The sequence below is a fragment of the Hipposideros armiger genome, unplaced genomic scaffold (genome assembly GCF_001890085.2).
Source record: "Hipposideros armiger isolate ML-2016 unplaced genomic scaffold, ASM189008v1 scaffold_477, whole genome shotgun sequence".
Classification (NCBI taxonomy): domain Eukaryota; kingdom Metazoa; phylum Chordata; class Mammalia; order Chiroptera; family Hipposideridae; genus Hipposideros; species Hipposideros armiger.
The window spans coordinates 717,320-733,550 of record NW_017731827.1 but is presented as its reverse complement, the minus strand read 5'-3'; positions in this window follow the sequence as shown (position 1 = coordinate 733,550).

Below are 16,231 nucleotides of genomic sequence, written 5' to 3'. Positions count from 1 at the left end.
TTTTAGAAGCAGCTCTGGGAAGCATCAGACTGGAGGTCTGGCCTCGGCATACAAAGTTGAACTTCCCAGAGAGCCAGTGGTTTATCATGATCAAGGACAAGTAGATCTGGAAGCCAGGAGGTCTGCCAGGTAGGACTGTGAAGCCTCATGTTGCGGTCTAGCATTGAAGGGTCCAGCGTTTACGAGGTAGATGCCCAGAAGTACAGGACAGAGCTAATGATCACACACCTACACATCTCATTTAATCCTTATAAAAACCCCAAGGAGTGGGGCTTTATCCCAGTTTTATAGAGAAACGGCAGATTAGAGAGGTGGAGTGACTTGCCAAAGGCCATTCGGCAAGGAGGTGACAGAGCAGGGAATCACCCGCATGCCTGTCAGGTTCCAAAGCCCGATTAGTGTCCATTACACCCCATTGCCCTTTTAGATCTGTCGCTGTGTGCCAGGCGCTGCGTGCAAGGCCTGGGAGGGGTGCATGCCCACTTGTTCTGCACCAAGCACTGAGAGGTGGAAGCTATGCTCCTCATTTCAAAAATGAGCTCAGAGAGGTGATGTAACTTGCCCAAGGCCACACAGCAAGTGGAAGAACCAAAATTCGAGTCCAGGTGTGTCTGACTCCATCTTTGCACACCGCCTCCTTCACCACACATCAGGCTACATCCAGGGTAGATGACCTTGTCCCTTTGCTGGACTCCCTGTCTAGGGAGGGTGGAGTCTGAGGGTGGGATGTGTTCAGTGGGTGGGTGCAGCAGGGTAAGAAGAAAAGTGTGAAAGGAAAAGAGACGGCACGTGGGGGTCTAAGAGCTCCTTGCGAGGGTATCAGATGACATGTGCTCTTAGCCAGAAGCCTGAGAACTCATGATGCCACCGTTAGGGAGTCACGTCGTAGGCTCTCCGAGAGCTCTAAGTCCCACCAGACCTTCATTAATTGTCTACCTGAAACCTCAGGTCTTTCTCATCGTTACAAGTATCAGCCAGCTCAGAGGGGAGCCCCAGCAAGAGAATTTTGGAGAACAGTCTGGAGGGAGGGATTTGGGGGGGTCCTGCTGGGCAGAGGGAATGGAGGGTGGGTGGAGAGGAAGAGGAACTAGACTGTGGGCAAATGAACTTCTCCGGCTTGGTGGTTTTGCCTCTGATTGATATTGCCCCTGAATGCTTGCTGGCGCATGGGATCTGTCATGAGCAGAAAGTGATGGCTTTGGGAATGGAATGCTGACTTTGTCATCATGAGGACCAAGATCCAAGGCAAAGTGCATTTAATACTTACAGTCACCCACAATGAGCCAGGCTTTGGGTCCAGTGCTTAGAGAAGGTGATGGTGAGCAAGACTCAGCTTCCAGGAACTTGGCCATGTGGGAGAGGCTCAAGGGCTCCCAGTCGACTTTTGTTCCATTTAACAGTCCCCTAAAGCCGTTCATACCTGGTCTTTCTATTTGTTTATTTGTTTGTTTGTTTCAGGTATACAAAACAATGTAATATTTATACATTTCACCCCTCACAAAGTGATAACCCCTCCCCCAATCTATTGCCCCTCTGATGTCGTATATATCCATTACAATTCCATTGACTCTATTCCCTACACTAGACTCCATATCCCGTGACTCTATATGTATTAAACTATAGTTGACATACAATATTATTCAACATCAGCTTCAGGTGTACAGTGCAGTGGTCAAGCCTCTACACCGTTCATGAAGTGGTCTCCCTAACAAGACATGTGTCCATCTGACACCCTACAAAACCTTACAACATTATTGATTATATTCCCCAAACTGTCTTTCATATCGCTGTGGCAATATTGCAGTTACCAATTTATGCTGTCTTATTTAATCCTCACAAGCACCCCGTGTGGCAGGCAGAATCGCCCCACTCTGGAGGGGTGAGAAGTGATGTGACTGGCACCGGAAGGCTTTGAGCCACTTTTCAGCTCAGAGTCCCTGCTTTCCTGCAGATCAGGGACTGAGGCTTAAGGGCATGGCCACTTAGAATTCCAAGCCTTTTCCTGAGGCTCCCAAAGCCCAAGTCTTAGCCCCCATGAAGCTCAAGATCTCTGTCCCCCCAGTTAGCTCCCCATCCAGGCTCCATATCCACTGGTCATGCTTTCTACTCAGCCACCCCAAGCCTGCAGTTTGCATTTCAGGACCAAAGTTCTCTGGGCGTCAAGGTCAGCCTGACTGAGTGGCTGTAAGGCCGTGAAGAAGAAATGAGAGGTGGCAGCAGACAGAGGATCTGAGATGTGAATCAGGAGGCAGAGAAGGCTGCCAGCTTGAAGGCATTTTCCGGAGCTGCCTCTGCTTGAAGACTTCGAGGTTTTCTTACCCATGATATTAGCGTCCCAGGCCTTTCGTAACAAATGACCACAAACTGGGTGGCTTAAAAGAACAGACATTTGTCCTCTCACAGTCTGGAGGCTAGAAGTCAGGAATCCAGGTGTCCACAGGGCCACGATCCCTGTGGAGGGTCTAGGGGAGAATTCTTCCTCGCCTCTTCCAGCTTCTAGTGGTTGCCGGCAGTCCTAGGCTTATAGAGGAATCCCTCCAATCTCTGCCTCAGTTTTCACATGATCACCTCCCCTGTGTGTCTTGATGTCTCTGTCATCAAATATCCCTCTCCTTTCTCTTATGAAAATGCCACTCACGATTAATTAAGGACCACCCTAATCCAATATAACCTCATCTTTTTGTTTGTTTGTTTGTTTGTTTGTTTTTAGATTTTTTGATTGGGGAATCGGGGAAGGGGAACAGACAAGTTGCTGTCCTTTTGTTTTTTAGTCTAGTTGTGGAGGACGTCGCTTCACTGGCCCATGTTGGTATCATCATTGCGCTCTTCCCGGGTGAGGCAGATCGGTCGCCGGCCTCTGGATGGCCGCTCACAGCGGCTCTTGGCAGCTCAAACTGGTTGCCGGCCGCTCACGCTGGCTGCCAGCCACTCACGGTAGCTTTATGGCAGTCCACTACAGCAGGAGCTGCAGCCTATGCCATCACCGGTGACTCATGGCAGCCCAGCTCCAGGTCAAGCTGTTGTTCACCATCTTAGCTGTAGAGGGCGCAGCATCACTGGCCCTCATGTGGGATCCGAACCAGGGCCCTCTGGCATCCCAAGCCAGCTCTTAACCAGTGTGCCACTCGGCCGACCCAATACAACCTCATCTTAACCTGATTACATTTGCAAAGACCCCAAAAGTCACATTCACATACCAGGCGTTAGGACTTGAACATATCTTGGTGGGGAGAGGGGGAACACAATTCAACCCACAAAACCCATTCAAAAGGAAATAAAGAAGGACATGGGGCAAGCATGACTCCAAGAGGCTAGTCTCCTGGGCTTCTAGTAATTTGGATAGGAGAGAAAAGCAACATGGCATTTAAATGTGGACTCTGGCACTGGACTGCCTGCATTCAAGCCCTGACTCTGTCATTCTCTGGCTGTGTGCCCTTGGGGAAATCACTTGACTTCTCTGTGCCTCAGTCTCCCGGCTATAAAATGGGGATGACTTGAAGTGTTGTTAGGGTAATTCAGTGAGTATCTATTTGCAAAGCAGTTAAAGATAGCATGACAGTTAGGATAATACGAGTGTTTGTTAAACATTAATGTCCCCTAGATTGATGCTGCTGGTTTATAGGTGTAGAAACTGAGATCCAGAAAAGGACGATGACATCCTCCAGGTCACCCAGGGTACAGGCCACCTCCGCTTCCTTCTTCTAGGGTAACCTGGGGGGAGAGTAAATCTGCTTCCCAATTGTTGGAGAAATCAGGTAGACAGTCTGGAGGGGCAGCAAGAGAGGAGAGGTCTGTGCCGTCTGTACAGAGGGAAGGAGGGGATCCCAGCAAGAGGAAAGCAGTAGATTCTTCCCACCCCCTAATATACACCTCTTTTCCCACCCACCCCTCTGTTTTCGGGATTGAAAACAGTGGTACAACTGTTTCTGCCCACATGAAGGAAAACAAGTCTCAGGAATGTGTAATCAACATAGCCTGAGTGAGAAGGGAAAACTTAACCTTCCAGTGATGCAAGCCGGGGGGCCCAGGGCAGAGCTGGAGGGGAGGTCAGGGAAGGCTTGCCTGGGTGGGGTTCGGGGCTGGGGGATTGGTTCTTTGCCCAGAACATCCTGAGCAGGGTGGCCAGGCCCCACAGACATTGGATCTGAGACGACACGTGTCTCAGGCGTAATTCCTGATGGGGCTGGACCCAGCTGGGTATGGCAGTGGGGTACGAAGGAGAATAGGTCCAAGCTTGGGAGGCAGTTGGGCTGGCACAGGCCACATTCTTGGCAAAAAACTCATGAATTCCCTTCTTCTCTTTACCTTCCCCTTCCAAACCCTCATCTGCTACCAGAAATTGCATGAATGGGCCCAGTTCTTCATCCCTCGCTGTATCTATGCCCTGTGCCATGTGGCTTGGTGGTTCTTCCTCTAAAAAGGTGGACTGTAGCTACCACCCTTTCACCTCAGGTTCAGCCCCATGACTTAACCAATGGGATGTTGGCGGGAGTGACATAACTAAAGGCTTGTACATTGCTTGCCTGATTGGGCCTGTTCGCTTGTGCCTCTGTCCTCATTGACGTAAGGAGAACATGCCCCACCAGGGCCGGGAGGAGGAGGACACAGAGCAGGACCAAACCACCCAATCAAGCCCAGCTAAAATCAACCAGCCGCAGGTGTATGAGGGAGTCCAGCCAAGCCGGCCAGGATCAACTAACTCTTAGCTGATTTAGAAAAAAAGGATTGTTGTTTTAAGTCACTGAGTTTGGATTTCAGCATTTTCTGGCAATAGCTAACTAATAAATCACCGCGTAGATTTTGCCTTCCTGATCTCTTTTGGGCACATGCATCCTCTCCATCCTTCTGCCTCAGTTCCAGCCTCCTAACAGCTTCCTACTTGTGCTCCCTGTCTCGAGGCTCATGTGTTCCACGCCATTCTCCATGCTGCACCAGGACTCTCTAATATCTGATGATGGTTGACCCTACCTATTATCGCCTTTCTCAACCCAGCCTAAAACCCTTCAATAATCCTTCCATGGCTTTCAGTAAAAAGTTCCCCTTCTTAGCTTAGCATTTAAGGCCCTTTATGATCTATCCCTGACCTCTCTCTGGCCTTGTTTCTGCCCGGTCCCCCATGTGGACCCTTCAGCCACATAGAACTACTTGTGGTTCCCCGACTTCAAGTTGTTTCATCCCTTTGGGGTTTTTCCTTTGTTGATCCCTCCATCTAGAAGACACCCTTTTCCTTCTCCATCTAGCTATCTTCCACTTGTCTACAAAGGAGAGGAAAGGCAGCATCTCTTTGAGGAAGGCTAACCTTCCCAGTTAAATATCCTGACTGCACAGGGCTTGGCATACAGTAGGTGCTCAACTAATATCACATTGGATGAGGAAGAGAATGAGGGAATGAATGAAGGGTAGTATCATGTCTGACATACCTGTATTTACAGCCTCTAGTGCTGATCCTGACACATGGCAGGGCTTCATAAAGATTTATTGCATAAGTGAATAAATGAGTACACGACTATCACTTCAATGTCCCAAAGAATCATAACAAGCCACCCTCTCTTCCTTAGAGAAGGTGGCAGTGGGAGAGGGGCCTTGGCATCTGGCATAGCTGGGAGGAAGGGAGGTAGTGTTAAGGGGCAGGGGTGGTGGAAGCCAGCTGCTCTAAGTCCAGGCAACAGGAGTTGCATTATCTGTGGGCAGTTTAAAAACAGTAAAACAGACGAAAACCAGTCTGTGTTTTATTATGACCTTGCACTGGTACGTTGAAACAATGTCAGGGATAAAGTGCTCCTCCCTACTGAGCAGACCTCCCCCACTGCCTCTGCCTTGATGTCCTGTTGTGGATGCTCACCACCCCCACAAGAGTCTGTCCCACCAAAGGATGTCCTTGGAGAGACAGGGCAGCTGTGTCTCTGGTGAATGGGACATAGCAACCTCAGTGGACCCAGCCTGAATTTCAAAGGCTCACAGCCTTGGTATAATGGTCCCTAGATTGGGTTAGACTCCAGGGAGTCGCTGGCCGGGTCATGGGTGCATAGCTAGAAGGCGGCAAAGACAGGGTTTGTAGCCAGATCTGTGCGCCCCCAGAGCCTGCCGTCTTCATCCCTTCCAGGTCCTGTCTCCAGCTGGCCCTTGAGTTTGGTCTTCTCCTGCCCACTGCTGGCACCCTTGGGTTTTGGTTGAAGACCTGGCATTTGCTGAGGACAGAACTCCTCACCTTTGATAGCACAAGCCTTGGGAAAGAGGCCAGCCCTGGCCTTAGGGACCAGTCTTTGCTCAGCCACCCGGCACTTGCCTAAATAATGAGACCTGACACTGGTACCCTGGGGATTGAACATCTGAGTCGGCAGGCTGGCTGTGAACCTGGTCTCATCATGTGCTATTTGTGGGGACCACTTTGCCTTTCTGAGGCTTGATTCTCCATCTCTAAGTGGGGGGCTGTCATTCCAGTCTCCCCCCCAGTGAATGGCAGCCCTATCCATCCCGCAGTGTGGGCAGCTCTGCTGCGACCACCATTGCTAGACCAGTCTCATCTCCCTCCGGATGACTTCAGTAGATTCCTTCAACCTGTTCCCCATGTAGCAGCCAGAGTGAGCTCTGCAAATCAGCAAGCCTGCTCTCAGGACACCCTGATTAAACATGCAAACACTTCCCATTGTTTTCAAGAGAAAGACACAGTCCCTCTGTACTTCATCCGACAAGGACCACCTGCAAATCTTGCCCCTGCTGACTGTCCCCACATCTCTTCCACTCAGCACCCTCCAGAATTGCTGGCTTCCTTGCAGGCACTCACAGTCTCTGGGCTACCTCCTGACCCAGAGTTCTGTCCAACTTGTTCCCTTTCCCCAGAACATTCTTCTCTCCTCTCTTCATGAACACCTCTCACCTCTACTTCTTCAGGTGTCAGTTCAAGCATCACTTCCTCAGGGAACCCTCGAGGTCGAATCACCGGCTCTCAATGTTCGGAGTACCTGTCCTTTAGACTTTACAGCACTTGTCACAACTGCAACTCGCCATTGTGTTGTGGGGTCACTTGATGAATGTCTTCCTCCCCTACTACAGCGCAGGCTTGGTGAAGGCTGGTACCTCATTTCTTATGGTAAATGTATCTGCCACACCTAGCACGGTGCCTGACACAGGGTAGGCACTCGGTAAAGATTTGTTGAACTGACTAAGTGAAGTGAAATGAAACTATGGATGGAAAAGACCTTTATCAAAAAGTACTGTGCCGGGTGCTTTCATACACGGTGTCATGTAACCCTCAGAACAGCCCTGGGAAGCTTTTGCTGTTGCTGTTTGTTTGGTTTCAGTTCAATAAATATTTGAGTGTCTCCTCTGTTTATAAAAAATGTAAATCCTAGCTATCCATGTGGGATCGTTATTATACCCACTTTACAGATGAGGAAAATGATGGTCAGAAAAGCTGAGGGACTAACCAAGTCTCCTGGCTCAGAAGCAAAGCCGGGCAGGGACCCAGATGTAGTTTCTGGCACACGCAGGGGCTTGACCCCTGCTTGCTGAGCTCAAGCAGGCCTGCCTCCACCTCCAGCGCATGTCCCCTGCACCCTGCTGCCTCTCCAGGAGGTGGGCAGCATGGAGTTTGCAGGTGGCTGCTGGCAGGGGTCAATGTTGATGGGAGGCAGTTGCTCTGCCATCAGGTGCCTGTTTCTTATTTATGGTCTGTTACCATACGTGGTGCCTTGGTACAAACGAACAGGCAGCGACAGCTCCTGGCTTCAAAGCCGTCCTGGGGGGCAGGAGCATAGCCCGGCCTGGCCAGGGGCCCCGGGCAGCTCAGGGCTGTGGGGAGAGAGGCTGTGGCAGGAGCAGTCTTCTCAGAACAGGTGGCTTCTTGTGAGCAACTGGAAAGAGGCAAGGGAGGGCTGCTCAAGGGACAAAGAAGGGCTGAATCTCTGAAGCTATCGATCTTGAACCTCGCTCTTCCAGCTCTTTAAAAACAGACACATTGCAAAGAGGGAAAAGAGGAAAACAAAGAGAGTAAATTCTTTCAAGCGTGCTCAAGAGCACTTCCGTGACGCTTCTCGCCCTCTCAACTCTCACGCTTTCTTCCCAGGAGAAGAGGACAACGCGTTTCTAGTCCCTGAAGTCTGCAGGCCAGCCTGGGTCACTGTGAGTGTACACACACACACACACACACACACACACACACACACACAGTTTCATATAATCCTCAGAACAGCCCCGGGAAGCTTTTGTTGTTGTTTGTTTTGTTACAGTTCAACAAATAATTGAGTGTCTCCTCTGTTAGACACGGGGTCTCAGCAGTGAAGATGGATACTAACCCTTACCGTCATGGACCCTACAAATCTATCTTCGTGAGACCAATTAAAGATTTGTTAAATGCCACAAAGGGGAGAATTAGAGTGCTATGACACAGAGTCACTAGCGTGGGGGGTGGCACGTTGCATTGCGAAGTCAGGGGAGGCTTCTCTGAGGAGGTGACATCTGAGCTGAAGCATGAAGAAGGAATCCAGCTGTTTAAAGAATGGGACAGAGAAGGAGCAGTCAGAGACACAGAAGCAGGTGCAAAGCATGAGAAGAGGCACTGTGGGCCCAAGGAAGAAAAAGGAAACAAGATGTGAGAGTGGCCCACGCTGAGGAGAGGGGCAGGCAGGAGACGATAAGGAACAGGGCAGGTCCCTTTGGAGTTGGAATTGTACTCTGAGAGCCATGGACAGTCCCTGAAAGTTATAGCAGGGGAGAAATATGCTTTTGATGACATGTTATGAGATCAACCTGACCACTGAGTAGTGAATGAATTAGAGTGGGGTAAGCTGGGAGAATGTCGGTGGGGTGCTGCTGTGGTAATAAAAGTAAAAGATGGCGGCGGCGGTGGTGATGGCGGCGGCGGAGAGCAGTGAATGGATTAGGTGTGGGGGGTAAGGGAAAAAGAAGAATCAAGGGTGCTTCCTAGGTTATGGGTTTGTGCACTGAGATGGGCAGTGGTGCCATTCATAGGGAGGTAGAGAAGGCAGGGGCAAACCAGCTTGGTGGTGGCGTTGGTGGGAATCTAAAAATCTGTTTTGAACATAATGAGTTTACAGCAGATCAAGTATCCAGGTAGAGTTCGTGGCTGGATATGTGAGTTTGGAGGTGAGATAACACCAGGTTGAAGATCAAATTTAGGAGTATAAAGCTGGTAATTAAGACTATGCAATCAGGACCTTTTGTGGGCTGAGAGTTGGTTGGGCACCAATTGCAAGTTCCATGAGAGCAAGGACTATGCCTGTCATTGTCGTTTGCTCTATGCCCCCAGCAGCTACAATCTAACACATAGTAGGCATTTAGGAAGTCATTATTTAAGACTGAAAGGAGAAGATGCAGAGAAATCCAAAGATACAACCTCTTTCTCCACGGAGCTTATGTTAGCTGAGGCCACCCATCCTCAAATGCACAGAGCAAATAGCTGCATAGCCAGTTTGCAATCTGGGACATTTACCTAGCCTCCCAGGGCCTGCCTTTGTGGGTGGTTGGTCCAAATTAATGGCCTGAGTACCCTTGTTGAGAACAAGCATTTCTAAGCCCTTTAGAAGTATCTATTGTATGCTGTATGTCAGATACATAGTCACCGGGTTTATATACATAACATTTGGTTTTGTTTTCCTGTAGCATATTGTGTACGTCTTTGCTCCTGCACTTGTCTTATTTCATTGTAGTCCTTTACTTTGCAGATGTCCTTACCATCCTCCTCCAAACACCCCCCCTCCAGCCACAAAGCTGTGAGCTTTGCAAGGGCAGGGGGCTTTATCTTCAAAACCTGGAGGCTGGCTGGATACTGGCCAGGTGGCAGATAATAGAGAGCTGATATCCATACTAGATAATAGAAGCTCAACAGGTTAACTGAATAAATGAATTCTTAGCTCTTTATTGAAGCACATGCTCTAAGGATCTCTCTTAGGTAAAGCTTCTTGGAATTATTATATATAATTACTAGCAATAGAGCTACCTTTGGGGTTTCAAACTTGCTACATGGTGGCCGTGTGATCTGGAGTAAACCCCTTAATCTCTCTCTCTTCTAAACAGCTTAGAACTGGTCTGCAGTGCCTGGTTTCCTGCTGTCTGTAGCTTGTATGTGTTTATACGTGATCACTGGGGTGGCGTGGCGCCCTCGGCTGAGCTAAAGCTGATGCAGGGCACTTGGATAATTGCAATCTCTGTTTGGGTAAGGAAGACTGTGTGCAGAAAGCTTTGGGTGACAATGCCTGGGGCCAGAGGGGGAAACATTTGCAAAGTAGCTGGTTGAGAAAGGCATGCAAATGAAGGGTACGTGTTATTTTGATAATAAAAAATAATCAAGATATCTATGGTCAGGTCATCAGCAAGCACTGTTGATTGTCCCTCCGACATGTCTCTTAAATCCACCCACCTCTCACCATCCCCCTTTCCCCCTCCCTGGACGGCCTCCTCACTGCTCTGATTCCCCTCTTGCTTTAATTTTTGAAAACATAAGTTAAATCCTATCCCTGCCCTGCTTAAAACATTTGGGGGATTACATCAAACTCAAAATAAAATCCGAATTCCTCACCTCAGTCTTGAATGGCCTGGCCCAGCCTCCCTCTCCAACCTCACCTCCCACCTCTCTCTCTATAGCTGTGTTCCAGCCACTTACCTCCTTTCAGTCCCTCAAGCCCGGCTCTCAGGGGCTCCCCGCACCCACCCCTCCAACACTGCTTCTGCCTGGAATGCTCTGACCCTCACTTTTGGCAAGATGGCTCATAGGCCTCAGCATAAATGTCACCTCCTTCGAGAAGTCCTCCCTGACTACCTGATCCTAAGGTACAACCTCCTAGTAGTTTATACTATATAATTGAACAGCATCCTGCTTATTTCCTTAATAGCTCTTTTCACAATTTTTAATTCCTCTGCTCATTTATTGGTCATCTCGCTTCCCCACGAGACCTCAAACTCCACAAAGAACAAACACCGGGTCACATTTATTCCCCAGTGTATCTCCAGACCTTAGCACAGTGCCCGGCACATACTAGGTGCTCAATAAATAGTCGTGGCATGAACAAATTCTCCCCATTCATCATGGACCCCAGCATGGCTCCAACACAGTGAGGACAGAGGGGAAAGGGGGCTATATTGAGGCTTCAGTTTCGGGAGCACTGAACCTTGCGGTAGCACCCTAGGGTAGGCAGCAGTCTGAGCACCCACCAAAATTACACCCAGCCCTTGGTAGCAACTACAAAGTTATCTAGCATAGGCTTATCTGAAGGACAACCCCTTTCCCCTGGGACTTCCATAAACACTTCAAGGAGGGGACTTTGTGGGTTCTGATGTCTTACCCGATTGGTGGAGCCCCAAGCCTGTGGGTTTTGTGTGTTCATGTTAAAGACACTTGCTCCTGGTTGCTCACCTTCATTTTGGCCCTTTGCTGTCAGTGGTAAATCAATTTGCATTTGGGTTTAGTAAGTTTGTCTGCATTCCTGCCAGTCATGCATCCTCCACCAGGGAGTCAGGCTCGGCTGCCCTTTTAAAGTTGGCTCTGAGAGAGGCGGAAGGCCTTTTATGAAACAACATGACTTAGTTCCGGGGAAAATCTGTGAATGGAATCATCTCTCACAACTTGTCCTCTGCTGCTCCCTTTTGCATGCATTAAACGGTCAGGGCAACGCGGCAGAAAGCACAACCGTCAACTGGCTTCTGGTGAGAAGTTTCTGGCCTGTGCTGAGCCTTCTTCCTCAAGGTGCTTAGGGACCGAGAGGTGCCCATTCACCTACTTATGCTTGGGGTCTGGCCAGGACCATGGTCCAGGCAAATGCAAACACACAGTCCTCCTCCTTATGAAGGAACATTTCTGTTTGGGTGGGAAGGGGTCGGGGAAAGGCTGCCACTTGTGGCTTACAGGCCAAAGATCGCCTACGGTGATCTGCTGTGGCACGTGGGCTCACGGCTGCTGCGAACCTTCTCAGCTGTCGTTGTGAGAATGTACAAACTCATTCCTTGGCAGACCTTGGGCAAGTGACTTGAGGTCCCTGGACCTGGAAACCCTCCTCTGAAAGTGGGGACAATGATCTCTGCCTCACAGGTGGCTGTGAGGATAGAAGCGATCAGGTAGGCCAAGGGCTTGGCACAGTGCCTGCCCCTGCCCCGGCCTTGTCTCAGCCCTTGTAGCAGACCCAGGGCCTTGGCAGTGTCACTCTCAAAAGGTTGCCAGCCCCATTTACTAAATATCCACATAAAGACCCATCACGCATCTTGACAGCACCCTGTTTACAATATCCACAGTGACGCTAATGAAAACAGCTATGATTTTGTAAGCACCCTCTGGGTTCCAGGGAATTGTCACCTATCAATAGATTTTGTCCTCACAGCAGCCCTGCATGATAAGCCTTTGTTATGATCACGTTTTGTAAATGGGGATGCTGGGACTCAGAGAGGCGAAGGGAATTAGAGGTCAAAGTCAAGACCGGAACACCTGCCTATCCCTATCTCCTCAGCACTGTGCTTTCTCTCCCCTGCCTTCATGGGAGCTTTCCATGACCTGCTGTAATTGCGACTCTGTCTCGCCACTGAGGAGCCTTACCCTGTAGTGACAGTCACTGCAGACATGTGAACAGGCCTATCAATAGGATGAATTGATCTGTGGCTCCCCGGGGCTCTCAGAGGCAATTGATTGCAATGACGTGTTCATAGCAAGTTTGAAGATGGTTTTTCTTCCTCTGAGGTTGGATCCCAGACCCAGTCCCCAGAGAATGGAGAAGCCTGATCTGGCTTCCCCAGGAGCTAGGCTGTTGCCATGGTGTCCGTCTTAGTTCCTCTGAGGCTAGGCCCAGCCGGTGTGGTCCAGATACACATCAGATCACGCCAGGCTGGTGGCAACACTACCAAGGGGATTCCAACCTTAGAGATGCTCCGATACTGTGAATACCAGAGATAAGCCAATGGGAGGCAGGGACAGGGGTTCAGCAGGACCTCTCTCTCCTAGGGGCTCGTCCTCTGCTCCTGAAAAGTCCCCGCCTGTTGATGTCTTCCAAAGTGCCTAGCACGGTGCCTGGCATAGAGTGTACACTCATTCATTCAGCCCACGTTACTGAGCACACTTATGTGTCCAGCATTGGGATGCAAGGAGCAAGCAAAGAGACACACGGCGCTGACCTTCAGGGCGCTTATATTTTAGTAGAAGAGGGAGCTGCTAATTAATGCAAAAGAGCAACTGTGACAAATGCCCCCAAGACAGCTACCCGGTGCTTGCCTGACATGGGAGAATATGACTTAGAGATGTCAGGAAGTCTGCTCCAGTTGAGATCTGAATGAGTAGGTGCTAACTAGAGGAAGAGGAGGAGGCATAGGGAACAGCCTGTGCAAAGGCTATGTGGGATGTAGGGGACAGGATGAGACCCAGACCCTGCAGGGCTCTGACGACCACGCCAGGGAATCTGGCTTTAATCTCAAGGGCAATAAGAAACCAGAAAGCTTTAAAGCAGGGTGTGATGTGATCAGATCTGCTCTGAAATGATCACATAGCTGCCGAGTGAAGATTTGGAGGGAAGGTTGTGAGTGGATATGGAGCGATCAGAGGTGGTGGGAAAAGTACTCAATAAATATTTTGAAACTCTTTTTCAAATCTGTCCCCTGTCTCCCTTTCCCACTGCCACCGCCATGGTTCAGGTGTCTCCTCTTTCACGCAGTTCTAACCAGTACCTAACTGGACTCTTGGCCCCTGCGATTTCCTATCTGTTATTTGCCCCCCAATGGCCGGCAGAGTTCCCAGCCAAAACTCCATGTCTGATCATGTTCTCCATGGATTGCATGGTGGTTTTCTGTGTCTTCCTTCCTTCAGCCTAAAATGTGGGGTTCTCTCACTTAGTTCCATCTTTCCCCTCTCCTCCCCTCCCCAGACTCCCCTCCAGCTTCTGGAATATAGGGTGACTTTGGTCCCCAGGCACACTCTCTGCCTGGAATGCTCTCTCTTCCTTCCAGTCCCAGCATTTCCACCTCACCTTTCAAGAGCCGACCCAGGACGGTCCTCCTCGGTGGCCCTAGCTGTTAGGTTTAAGGCTCCTAAACAAAACTTGTATAAAAGAATTTTCGTTCCAAAGAGTCTATGACCAGACCTGGGGCTGTCTCTCTCAAAGGGGGAGACCAGCCGCTAAGTCTTGGTGGGTAAGGGTTTTATAGCTGAAGTTGGATACAGAAGCAAAAAAGCAGTTAGTGTGTAAAAAGGAAAAAAATGGTTAGTTTATCTTATTTTAACAAACTATAAAACACAGTTAGGTTATTATTTTTAACGAGCTAATATATAACTTGCTTATCTTCTTGACGGGCTATAAAACATGACTTGTTTATTTTTTCCTAACAAGCTACCCAACTTATCTTTTCCCTAATAAGTAAGCTATAAAGCATACCTAGCTTATCTTTTTCTAGTCTTTTGACAAGATACTTTGCTAACTTTTGCTAAAGCAGGAGCTTTTTAAATTCCTTTGGGGGGGGGGGGGGGGGGGGGGGGGGGGTGCCCTAGCCTAGGGCCTGGGCCTGGGTCCCTTACACTAGCTGGTATCTCTTCTGTACATTGGTCCAGGTCCTGATTAATTTCCATGTTGCCTCTCTAGGTGACAGAGAGAATTGATATTTTTTGGAGCACCTACCCAGACCAGGCCCTTAAAAGTACATCAGTTCATTTAATGCTGGTAAGAATTGTCATGTAAAGAAAATATTGTTATTTACGTTTTAAAGATGAGAAAATCAAAGCTCAGAGAAGGAAAATAATTTGCCCAAGGTAATGCTACAAGTAAGGGGCAGAGTTGGGGTCTGTTTGTCCTGAAAATCCATTCTCTTTACCCCACGGCAGCTGCTTCTCCCTGAGCAGGGCTGGGATGGGGTGTGTGTGTGTGGGGGGTGTCATTTGGCCTCCTGGTTCATTGCACCTGGGAAGGAATTAGGGAGCAATGCAGCTAAATAAAGGCAAACCTCTTGTCGCCTCTGTATCTGCCCCTTGCTGAGGTCCCTCTGCCTCAATGATATTAATATTGGGTGTCTATATGTCATAAGCATTTATATGTTATATGTCATTTCTATGTTATAAATAACATTAACATATTTATTTGCATGCAAATGTGCCAGGCTCTGTGCAAACTGTTTAGCTAGCATTATCTGAATTAAAACTTTACAAGAAGCTAGCAAGAAAGGTGCCAAGCTTCTGCCCCTCCTGTGGGGAGGAAACTGAGACTTAAGTCCTCATCTACAACAAGAGAGGCTGGCCTAGGCTGGCCCCCAAGCCTGTCTCTGTGAAATACGCCTTGTGCGTGTACCCTGGTTCTCAAGGTCATTAGGGGCTCAACCGCTTTTGTGGTTCTCATAGCTTTTCCCAGAGCCTGAGCCCCACTGCTTCCCCTTCTCATGCTTTTGAAATTCCCTGGCAGGAGGGAGGCAATCTTCTGTTTACTATGCTTCATATGTTCATCCATCCATCCATCAATCCAGCCAGCACTTATTAGTACCTACTGTGTGCTATGGCCTTACTATGTGCTGGGACTATGGCAGATCAAAAACGCATGGTCCTCAAGGAACCCACAGGCCAGTGCTATTCCCTGCCCACAAAGCTATCAATGACACTGCAGAGACCAGTGAGAAAAATCTAATTTCTGGAAGTGCCCAGTAACTTATCAAAGGTTGGCAGCCTGTGGGCATGCCCAGAAAGTCCTTATATTTTCCACTTCCAGGAAGGGCTGGGGCAGATGCTGTAAATTGATAGGAAAAGGAATTAGCTCAGCTGTCGCTTGTCCCTCATGAACATCAATGATGAGGAAATGTCTTGCAGAGTCTGGGCAATGCCATTATGGTTGGAGTCCCCCTGGCCCAGACAGCTTGCTGAGACCTTTCAAGAGGCAGATTGTCGTAGCTCCTCGATCAGCATCAGCTCAGGAGACATCTCTCAACATCTTGCCCTTCCTGGGGGTTTCTTTAGAGAAATTTGATGAGTTTATTTCAGCCAAACTGAGGACACGTGCCGGGAGCAAGATTTGACACGCTCCCTGCCCTTCCTGTTGACACTTCTGCCAGTGGGGTGGCTATCAGGCAAGCTCTGTCCTCTTGAAGAAGCTACTGTAAAAGTTGGCGTTTATTCCATGTCTTCGGCGGACCATGCTTTTTGTAGGTGATGTCACCACTCCCCACAGTGTTCCTGAGATATAGGGAGTATTATCCCCATTTTACAGATGAAAACATTGAGGCTCACTGAGGGGCGGCACCTCGCCCAAGATCAGACAGCTGAGCA